Genomic DNA, 12,278 nt, shown 5'->3' with positions numbered 1-12,278 from the left:
GCGAAATTTTAAAATTTACTAGCGGCAGTACCCGATGCCAGTTAAGTTAAATTGAGGGTAATGCATCTAACAACAACGAGAACGATACCGTTGCAATCCTTCTCTAATAACGACAAAAAAATACGATTCAGAGTCATACATTTTTCGGTCTGATGCAATATGGAACCCACATAAAAAATTCAAAAGAAAAATAAGCTTATTTTCTTTCATTATATCAGCAACAATGACATGCAGTTTCGAATGATTTTCGTCTTTCTGATCAAATCGTCGTAAAAGCTCAGGTTCCATCCAATATTTCGCCTATTCAATTTTAGTCGATTAAATGTGGCAAAACATTTATCATAACCGATCAGAAATCAATAATGCAAACAAACACGCAAACAGACATTCTTCTTTATATGTATAGATTTTTATAAAACTTACAAATTTTTGATTAACAAACTCTACGATTTGAAAGCGAGCAGTAGCAACACTTTTCGAAATAAAGAATTTTTATCTCTACGCGCGAGACTGTTGCCACTCGGAAAAACGAGTGCGAAAAACAGCGCTTTCAGAGCTTTTAATTAATATTTCTGGCCGATTAATGCCGTACGAAGATGGGAATAGTCGAAATGGCTCCCCACGAATTTTTGGAATCGGGAATAATGTATTTAATGTTTGGCAATGCTATTTTTATTTTATCGTAAAACTTAGACTTTTTTATTAACAAAATCTAGGATTTGAAAGCTAGAAGTGACAACAACTTTCAAAATAAAGCAGATTTTCATCTCCAGCTTGCGGGAATGTTGCCACGCGGAACAATGAGGGCGAGAATTATCGTTTTTCCAAGTTTTTAATTAATATCTCTGATTTTAGCTACTTTTTCTGGAAAAAAGTAGACGTCGGCCTTTTCCAGCATATAGAAAAGAATTGTAGAAAGTTTGGTGACGATAGCTACATTAGTGATTGAGTTGTTAGCGAACAAACACACATACTTTCTTCTTTATATATATAGATGGAGACAGTGGGCAGCAGAATTTAGAAAACCCAATGATTATATCGTACGACAAAATGCCTGCATGGTATTTTTCCATACTCAAATTCAATTATTTTATTACTTGGCAATGATATTGTTATAAAATAACTTTTGAATGCGTTGATAAATGGGCTAATTATTATGCTAATTTTAAATTTAATTTACTGCAGTCCATCCGTTTGAAAAAAATATTTTCTATGAGAACTTTCCACGAGAAGTTTTCATTTGTGTCACAAATTCAATTATGTTCCTACTTTGCAATGATATTATTATTAAATAAATTCTAATTTTGTATAAACTGAGCGATACGTTTTAAATGGTCTGCTTTCTTTGACTTTATACTTTTAATTTAATAAAAAGCATTTTTGTTTTCTTTTTGATAGCATAAATTGTATGTAATCGGTGAGATTCGATTGTTCGAAAACAAAAGCAGAAACTCTCTGATATGATGTTTATAGAAAATATTTTAGAAGCTTGAGACAGACATACTTGAGACAGATATACTTCCATACTTAAACACTGTTCCGTAACCAGCAGAATCTGTCAGCTTTATACAAGGTTAAGCAAGCACGCTTTTATCTCCATCTTTCTTCTCTCAGCTATTGGGAAACCTCAGCGAAGAAGAGTACCTAAGTTCCAGACAAATCTCGTTTTTTGTAGATGCGGTCGGGTTAGAAAATACAACTAAAGAAGATGTGAAACACGGGATTGAGTTATGTTCCAGAAGAAATTAGCCATTTTCAGGTACGATCGTCTTAGTGTGGTAACAGTGACAGATTTTATTGCATTTACTTTCATGAGCGACAGCGAATGACATGTTTTATTAATTAACTTGTATTTAGAATTACGACATGGGTTTGATTATTAGCTATTATTTGCATTTATGATTATGAACCTTTATTTAATTCATTGAAATTAATTTTCATATAATTTTTTTTGAACAGAGGCGAAACGTATTTTACGATAAAAAGTTACTCATCGAATGTTAGTGAATAAAAACAGGAAATGGAAGTTGAAGAATTTATTATACAGCATAGTAGAGTTCTTCATTGAAAAACGTTGCGTAAAAAGATAAGATTCGCGTAAAATTACCAATTTTAATGTTGAAATTGATGTGTCTTCTTTTCATGTGTACATTAAATGCAAGAGTTAATAGCAAAAGCTAAGATAAATGAAATATTTATAGTATTTGTAATTAATAGTACAGTAATTCTAAGAATAAGAAAATCTTTCAATTGTTTTATTTCCGCCTAATCTCTCAAAGAGATTATTAAAATATATGCATTCATTAAAATATGAAAGTAAGAGGCGAAATTATTATTTTTAATATAAAATGGATATTCTGAATTGAAAAGTTAAATTACAGTTAGAAAATTGAATGTGTTCTTTTTATTTCAGAAACATTTATATATTCTATATGCTTCTGTCTCGTTTTCTTTTTAAAATAGAATAGCTAAATGGGAGTTAAACTTGGACGGAAGAAGTTTACCGAAGAACTCTTATTCTGGAATTTTGACCTTTAGATTTGCTATTTTCATTTAGCAGTGACCTTTTTTTAAAATTCCCGCTTTCTCAAAAACATTAAAATAAGGATCAATAGTTTGTTTAAGTGGTATTTTAATTTAACTCGAGTATTTATACACTTGAGCCGAATGCTGATTTTGCTAAGTAAAAAAATAAAATCACTTTCCAGGGTCCTTTGTATATTAACTAGATATTTTATTTTGCTTGTACTTTAACTTCTAGTATTGTCGGCTCCCATTCGGTTATAAAGAGCGCAGAATTCTTGAGCTTGCGAGAGAACTTTTGCCATTTATTCCTAAAATTTCGGTACTATTTTTTCAGCGTGTGAATTATTTGAATAGAATGTATTTTTGCTAGCCATAATTGTTTGCGAGATTTTGAGGGCCTAAGCCAATGATTATAGGCGCGGTTTAGCTTGCAAATCTCATATTAAATTTTACTTTAACTTTTATTTATGCTTTCTACAGACTCCGGAGACTGTGTTCTGCTGTTACACAGACTGTGTAACGGTCAGGCTGACAATTCAATAAAACTGTTTATTTTAAAATGTCTACTGTATTGGAGTTAATTTACTTAGAAATGTCAGACGAGATGATTAGTCATTTAATTATCTTCTCGGATGCAATAATTAACACTTTAAGTGGTTAGAAATCCTTACATCTTTACATATTACCAATTGGTAGACAATTTTTTAAGCCTTGAAAGAAGTAAGATATTTTCAGTTCCTTGCGTGAATATCCTGTAAAGTATGTCTCATATAATTCTTGAGGAATGTTCAATATAATTGTGTTCTAAAAATGAGCAACTAATTGGAAGTTAAATTTAAAAGCTATATTTTATTTAAGTAGTCAACTCTGTTGACAAACAGTGTCAAAAAATGAAACATATGCAGCTCTTTGGGTGGAGAAGTTATAGGATAATGTTTTGAAGCACAGGAGAACTCCAATTATCCGAATCAGTTGAGCCCATTCGGGTGCTGAAAAATTCAGATAATTGGTGTAATTGGAGTTGTACTGTAATTTATTCGCAGTGTAAACATCGTCTTGTGAGTAAAAAATGTTGTTGATCGAATCTTAGTTGCATTACCTTCATATGAGCAATAAAACTTGTAAGTAGTAAGTTTACTTATATGAAGCTGAATTAATTTCCTGCAATGAAAAATATAAAATTTCATTACGTAGTTTATGTACGGAAGTCATTTTTGTTATGAAAAGTGCAAAACTGTGTTTACGAAGTTTACTTAAATGACAATATTTATTTAATTTTGCTTACAAAATCGGAGGTTTACGAATTTTGTTTTTAAATTTTAAAGCTGGTTTGTTTTTAAATTTCAAAGCTATTAAAACGTTTTACAAAGTGAAATAAACATGCTATTTTATGAATGCTCCGAAAGCTCCTTTCATCTCTAATATGGAAAGAGAGATAGTTTTGCACTGCAGTATTATTAAACCCAAAATTAAATTTAGAGTAAATTTATTAGATTACGTCAAAGCTCTTACGGCTTTCTGCTTAGGGAAGAGGAGACTTTTTATGGAAGATCATCAACGAGAGCTTGGCTTGCAATTTAATTACGAAAAGGGAAATGTGTGAAAGCTCCAATGCAACGAGCCCATTCTCCAAGTTTTGAACCTGGATTTGACTTACCATTTTCCAGCGATCCTCTAAAAATTGAAAAGCTAAATTTATCATCGTTTATTAATGCATCTAAATGTATGTTAATAGACCAGCAAGACATATTGCCATTTGGTAAAATTCTGTTGAAGTTAATACTAAAATTATTTAGTGTATATAACTGCAATTTACATTTGCAGCATTAGGCATTAGAAATGTAAAATTTTAATTCGTAATATTGTATAACATTTAGTCATAATGGACATTTCGACATCACAAGCGTCTCGTTTCTTCTTCTTGGGTGGTTTCTTTTGTTACACTTAATAAAAAGATTTGTTGTACATTCCGTAAATTAGCACTTATAGTTCTAAGATATAAAGGTAAATAAATCAATAAAATTAAAAACGTAATTCTGATATTTTTCAAATTTATTTCGAAAGACAAATTTGTTTCTATTTCCCACCCAAACACAAAACAGGTTTATAACGTCATACAGAGTTTAAAATACCTATACAAACTCATTAGCGAAACCATAAGCTATGCCCAATTATTTCTCTTTCAAATGTTATACCAAATTATTGCAGATTAATTAATGCCAATGAATCAACTGTTACTCAAAAAAAAATCTCTTAAAGGTGTATTTTAACTACATGCTCATAAATCAATATAGAGCAAAAATCGCAATTAATGCAAGTAGAAAGAGTGGCTATGTATCCAGAGTTGCTTCTTTGGAATAAGATTCTAAACTATTAAATGCGAGGTTTGACACTAGAAAGAATAAATATGTACATAAAATAAATTAACCACTACTGTCGTGAAAATGCAAAACCAGTTTCTTTATTACCATAGATTTTGGATGTCTAGCCTATTAATTACAACACTGATACCTTAAGAGTGGAAGTATGCGAGTAATAAAAGCTCAATGATAATGCCACCTGAATTAGGAAATTCTAGATAAAATCCTTGTATCCTTTCAGGCAACCGCGGGAATTTCTGTCCACTAACAAGTCTTGCAAACCAGATAGATAGTGCAATAACCGTTAGTCCAAAATAAGGACTTCCCGAATTACCTTTTAGGCTTAATCGACGAGCGAATCACTAAACGAGAATTTACATGCTTGAAGATTTACATGTTTCTTCCGCTTTGCCACAATATCCTTCCGAAGGGTATTTATCTAAGCTTTATTGAGACATTACTCTGGTTTGCTGAGATGGGACTAGTGGTTTCCCATTCTTAGGGTACTATAATCTTAGCAAAGTTTTAGTCGCAACGAAAATGAGATTAAACAGTGTCAAAAGATTCATTTCTTAGAGATAAGAAATTCCACGAGTGTAATGGCGATTTTTGTCGTTTCGCTTCTGTACCTAATGAATATTCAATGCGCACTACATCATACAAGATGTACCTGTATTTTATGTGGCTTATAAGTTTTATTAGATATGGAAGAATGACTCATTTTATGATCATTGATACTGAAGCGAAATGTATGTTAGTTTCTGAGATATAACAGATTTATCAAGTCATTTTTTAATATCAGGTCCGCAAGATATTAGTTTAAATTTTTTATTGTGAAATAAAACTCAAGTTTTCTCTACAAAAATGCTCTTTAATCAGTCAAATATCATTCGTTCTGGTCGATGACCTTTTGCAATCATTCTGGAAAGTACATGATTCCACGTCCATGGAATTGATGATCTTTATCAGCAAAATACTCAAGCAAGTGTTATTTGAGGTCATCGTTAATAATGAGATTTTTACTATTTAAGAAGTTCTGTAAACTTCGAAATAAATAATAATACGATGGTGCAAGGTCGGGGCTGTAAGGGAGATGCGACATCATTTTCCAACCAAGCTCCTGTAATTTCGTACATGTGATTAAAGATGTGTAAGGCCTCGCAATTTCGTGGCGGAGCGCGATTCCTTCGCAACTTGAGAATTCAAGCCTTTTCTGTTCAACTGTTTCTCTACTTTCATAAGTTCTCCGCAGTAAACGTCTGGGTTTATCGTTTGGTTGCTTGGAAGCAGCTCAAAATGCATAATACATTTGTAACCCCACCAAACGGACAGCATAATTCTTCTGATTCAGTTTAGCTTTCGATATGATTTGTGTTGATTCATCATGCTTAGACCATGTGTATAGCAAATATTGATTTGTTAAGCAAATAAATTTCTTTCAATTTATGCGGAACCCAAATATCAAGTTTCTTAACAAGATCGCCATTACACGCTTGGAATTTCTTATCTCTAATTCACATCTTATGTGATTTTCGATAGTTGTGTATGATACATTTAATCGTTTTGCAATCTCTCACATAGTTATATGACGATTAACTTTAAATACGGTATTAAATTTGTCATAATCAACTTCAGAAGGTCGCAAAGAAAGCTGTTCATCTCCAAATGAAAAATCTTCAGAAAGAAATGTTTTAAACAATTGTGACTCATGCACTCTATTAAGTAATCAACACCAAAGAACTCACATATCTCTTTGTAAACCCCAGCCGCTTTTTTTTGCTTAATTAAAATAAAAAAGTAGAATACGTCGAAGATGTTTATTTTTGCACCCCCGCGTTAAATCTAACCCTAAAGTAACAGTTGTAAGCAAAAATACACGGAATAGATTCTATAACAACCTAAACGTGTCAGCAGTCAGCATCCAAATCTCAATATATATATATATATATAAAGATTGAGAAAAGAACAACAAAACGAGCATAACGTTCATAACGTAAATTCATATTTGAGGAATTCATATTCATATTTGATTTCTGGTCAGCGCAGTAAAATATATCGTATGTGCTCATCATAAAAGAAAATTGAACTTGAACGAAAAATTGAATTTGTAATTATTTTAATATTAATAATTTAATCACCACCAATTTCGGCCATTATTTTTTCTATAAAAAGTTTATAAATATGAGTATTATATCTTTATACGCTATCGGAAGTTTGAACCCAACCACGTTAATTATATGATATCTCTTCGAATTTAAAACGCGTCTATACATCGTTAAAGATGGCGTGATGGAGGCACTGTAGGCATGACAATAAATGAAATTTTAAGAATCTTGGATATTTTCGAATGCGGCGGCTTTAATTTCTACGTATTTTCAGATTTTTAAAGCTTAGATTTTCTTTTTTGCAGTAAAAGTTTGTGAATTTATTAAAAATGCGAAATAAAAATAAAAAATTCATCTTTTTTTCTTGCGTTTGCAAATCATTAGTCGAATATACATTTAAAGCTGTTAAAGTATAAAATCACATATTTGCAATGTTATCAGTATGCGATGGTATGTAGTTGCTTTATTTTTTTTTTCACGATACAACAGTGTTTTTGAAACTGCAAAGTTTATGATCCGCTTTGTCTTCTGCCATAATGTTTTAGAACTGCGATGTTTTCTCCTTGCTTTTTTTTCCTCTTTCAGGATAAAAAAGCAAAAGATGTATGTACGACGATTTCTTCTTACGCTGTTTACATCCGTGGTATTTTTGCTGCCATGTTTTCAGCGAACATCATAATATTGTTATTAATAAATCGAAGTCAGTTGCTAAAAAATATATGCCAGATGTAGCTTGAACATTCTATGTTACATATTTTATTTATTTAGAATGTTTTTTTCCTGCTCATGGCACTAAAATTAAACCGTGCGCCTTAAAACTGATGACATCTTAGAATCGAAGAAACATAATGTTTAATTTCAAATTTCCTAAACATTGATTCGTTTGATAGTAGTACTCGCTCATGGATATGACTCAAAAACATCCACAGATGATTTTGTAACCTTATAATCTCATATTTGGTCACCTGGAATAATTATTTACATGGTACAATGCTGGAAACGTACGATTTACGTTGCCTTAAAACTCACATTCGATATCGCTTTAGTAACCGATTTAAGAATCAGTATTTTATCATTTCTAAATACAAGTTAAGTAACTTATATAGATTTCCTCAATCTAAAGGAGAGAGAAGGTGATTTAACTTTGCCCTTAGCATCCATAATATTGCTGTCGCTATCTAGGAATGATAATATTAAGCAAGTATGAGCTAATAAACAATTATTAATTAAACTAATCAATAAATATTTAGTAACGACTATTAATCGAAACAGCAAGTATTAGTATTCAGTAACCAATATATAATCGAAAAAAGGAAACAGTATTAATATTTAGTAATCAATGAATAATTAAACTAAAATGTAAATAATTTTTATTATTTGTTTAATTATTTGTTTTTATTAATTAATTTGTTTAAACAAATATCAAAATCTGTATTATTCTTTTTCGATATTTATTATTTACCAATTTTTAAAAAAACAACATTCAAACTATTCCTACGTTACGAACTTCTTTAACTTGAAGCTACCGGGACAGAAATAAGAATCTTTTTTGTTCAAGCAGCCATTGCGGTTTATTACCAAATTTAGCAAACGTAATTGTCTAGTCTGTAATGTGCAAATTTCAGTTTTTGCCAAAGGCCTTCACGCTAGCTCTTAAAAAAATTTGTAGAGTTATATCAAACAACTTCTACGGATAATCAAGTTCTCATCGAAAAACAAAAAGTGGTTTCTTTTCTTTTCTCACTGATTTCGATAACAAAATTAGTCTTCATTATGTTTAAATAAACTTCAAAATTCTGATTTAAGACTTTTTATTTTAATTCATGTAAACGAAGTAATACGCATCTGTAGCTGAGAAACTATTACTGATTATTTATCGCAATTAGAATTTAGAATCTATTAAATGAATGTTTTACGGACGCAGCTGAAAATACTCGCTATGAAAATTAGGAATGCAATTATTTAAATTAATGAGTATTAAAATAAAGATAATAAATATAAAAAACTCAATAAAGTCTCCTTAAATAACCCATTGTGTGTACATTTCCAGTCCCAGAAATCTATTGTAGAACTTCAGTAGACTTCCTCTCACAATATGAGTAGTATGCTGATTTTCTGTACAGAACGAGAAAAATTTACTCGAGCCGTACTTTATGTTTCATAATTTAAAGAATCGAGTGATACTTCCGTTATTGTTTTTTATTCATATTCAAGATACTCTTGTGAAATGAAAATTCCGATTTTTGTAATTAATGTAATATTGCATAGTTATGCTAGTTTATGTATTTTACTTAATTTTATGAGATAGGAACATAGAATTCAAGTTCTTTACTGAATTCACAATTTACTGATTTAAATGCAATATATTGATATCAATATATTTATATTTCGAAATATGGAATTTGTTCTTAATAACAGAGTAAAGGAAAACAATTTATTTTAGAAAGGAATGAGGTAACTAATATTCGGATTTCCTTTTTCAAGTTCGATCATCTCTGTTGTTTTAATTTAGTTGAATGGAATTTTAGTGCACATTTAACTGCATTAGGAATTTTCTTTTCCCTCTTTGTGTGCTTTGTGTCGCAGTTGATAGTATATCCATCTAAAAATCGGAATGGCCGTGGTTCCAATCCCGGCAAGAGCATAGCTGATTTATCATAATTGCTGGCTCTAGATTAAAAAGAAAAGAAAAAGAAAAAAAAACTACTGAGTTACAGGCGAATTAAAAAAATGTAATCAAGAGTAATTCGTCACTACCTGATTTAGTGACTGATTCCCTCTCTCCAGGGCGGCCTTTAAGTCAGGATATAAAGAATTCTCTCCTCCTTTACATTGTACCTTTGTGTTGTAATTATTAGCATGTCTGGCTAGCAATCGGAAGTCCCGTGTCTTCTATCTCCTCGAAGGCATAGCTAATTTGTCACGTTTGTTGGCTGTGAAAAAAAATCTCGTGAAACGAAGCAGTGCACCTAGAAGCCATACTCATTATGTAAGGTTAACTTGCTTAACACCTTATTTTTATGTTAAATTTACCTTTACTTTTATATTTTCTGTTATCGCTACCAGAACTATAAATTACGCAGATTTTAAATAGCTGTCGAGCATTTAAATTAAAAGCGGAAGAGTTGGCCGATGCTACCCAGCAACCTCTTGCATTTCCGCCCGTATTCTGTGCTATTTTTATGAATGCCTTCTGGTTGTGGTTAGTATTTAGGCTTAAGGATCACAATTACTACAATTAACCATTTTAATAAGTATTTACATTACACACATTTTAAAGTTTTGTACTTTCATATCTCGGCAGAATTGGTGATTTCAGTATGCTAAATGTCGACAGCTATGCGCTCGTACTGAATAAATTTTTAAATTACTTAAAGAATAAAGTTTAGATTTTACTCTTGCTGTGTTCAGCAATGCTTTCTGACTTTAAGTAAAAGGAAGGAAAGATAAGTCTTCTATATCCCAGGACGATTACATAAGTATTTAGTTCACTTGTTAAATATGTTTAATCTTACAGTTTAAACTTAGTTGCCGTTTATCATTTGTTTCACAGTTTTTTCATTTACACACAGACTCGCACACACACAAAAAAAATTGATCGTACAGTAAAACATTTTATTTTTTATTGCTTTATCGTTTCATTGTACAGTAAAACACTTTTGTTACAGGGTTTTTTTTGCGTTATAAATTTTCAAATCTAAAAAGGAATGTGCAAAATAATATTTCACAAAATATTTTGAAATTCAAAATTTATATTTTACAAGTTTCGTATACCTTACTACAAACTACTCAAAACAGTTCAGTTTAATATAAAATGTTTAAAACACTACTAATGTTTTCAACTCCATTTTCATTGCATATCAGGACATAAACATCGAGTTATATTTACATAAATTTACCGAAGATTTATATGTAGTTATTATACTGTATTTAATTCAGAATAAAGTCATTCGCCTCATTAATTCTAAATGGATTAGAGCAAATCTTCTAAGACAAATGCGTTAAGATTATTGAGTGCCTGTTTTCAGTTTCTTTTTCTAAGGGTTATTCTTCTGTACTTTTTCTAAATTACTATTTTACATGCATATACCTTGAAGTACTTGAAGAGCAAAATATTCGAGTTTTCATCCACTGTCATGTATTTACTGAAACAGCATGCAAAATTTAAATTTGGACCATACACTCACTGCATTCTCCAAATAGTACATTTCTTTCATTAATATTCATTGCTTATACATCACTAATTCAGGCCGGAACTTCACTTTCGCTAAAGTACTGTTTTGTGAAAATACAAGACGTAATTTGAAATGCAAAATATCAACGACTTCCGTGTCTTCAAATTGTGACGCGCACTATACACATATAAATGTAAGATATCTATAATATTTATGTGTGCAAAATAATACCGGTTGTCAAAGGAGCTTTTTATATTTTTTAGAGGAAAGTTGTTGGTAGTTAACTACAGCTTTATCTTTCAAGGTATAACTAATCGTCTGCCACTTGAAAATTTTGTTTTCATGCAAAATGGTGCTTTTAAAGACGCAATGGATGGATTGTGTTTGTACTCGTTTCGGAGAAAGTTATTCGTATCTAATTATTAAAAAACGCCTTGAAAGGCCGTTTGTTTTCGATATCTAAACCTGTGATATGTAATATTATCAACAAGACAAGAAAAAGATGTCAAATTTTGACTTCCTTTGCATAAACTGCTCCAAATACGTAAGCAAGAAAAAAAAAAAGAAAAGGAATGTTTCGAATGTTGCAGAGGTAAGATTCAAAGAACAGCTGCAAAATGCAAACAAAGTAGTTAATGCGGATTTGAATCTTTAAAAGGCGGTAAAACATAAAGTGCATCGTTTTTCTCCCAGAACGCAGAACGTGCTGCAAAATTCTTTATGTGAAACATCTATCCGGACAAAAATGGAGAATTGTTTTCACAGTAGATGCAAGATTTTAAGCAAAACTTTCCATAAGATAAAAAAGTTATTTTCTGTTACAGCAGGAAATAGTCACAGATAATCTTTCATGATATGTTTAACTATTTCAGTATTTATACCTTTTAATATCCTAGTTAGATATTAATTCAGCTTTTGATGCTCGTTTGCTAAAGAAAGCTCGGATATTTTCTGCTGTGAGATACTTTCTGCAGTAGAACACTTTCTACTGTAGGGCAAAAACGAGCCAAACAATGTTTCATCAAAAATATATTCGTCAACTTTATATTTTCAGCTGGAAAATATGCTTTTATCATCAGCTCATTTTGTCATTACACTAGTGCAACAGAACT

At 30.9% G+C, this 12,278-nt stretch overlaps 1 protein-coding gene across 3 annotated transcripts in view; it reads left to right on the top strand.

Moving 5' to 3' along the window:
* Window positions 1-12,278, top strand: part of LOC118184605 (potassium voltage-gated channel protein Shal-like) — a 558,555-nt gene that overhangs the window by 64,395 nt on the left and 481,882 nt on the right. The gene's annotated exons all lie outside the window — the stretch shown is intronic.

This window comes from Stegodyphus dumicola, chromosome 3, assembly GCF_044657685.1.
Source record: "Stegodyphus dumicola isolate Sdum_Otavi_A_Nest chromosome 3, ASM4465768v1".
NCBI classification, from domain to species: domain Eukaryota; kingdom Metazoa; phylum Arthropoda; class Arachnida; order Araneae; family Eresidae; genus Stegodyphus; species Stegodyphus dumicola.
Note: the sequence above shows the minus strand (reverse complement) of the source record. Positions and strands in the feature narration are given on the sequence as shown.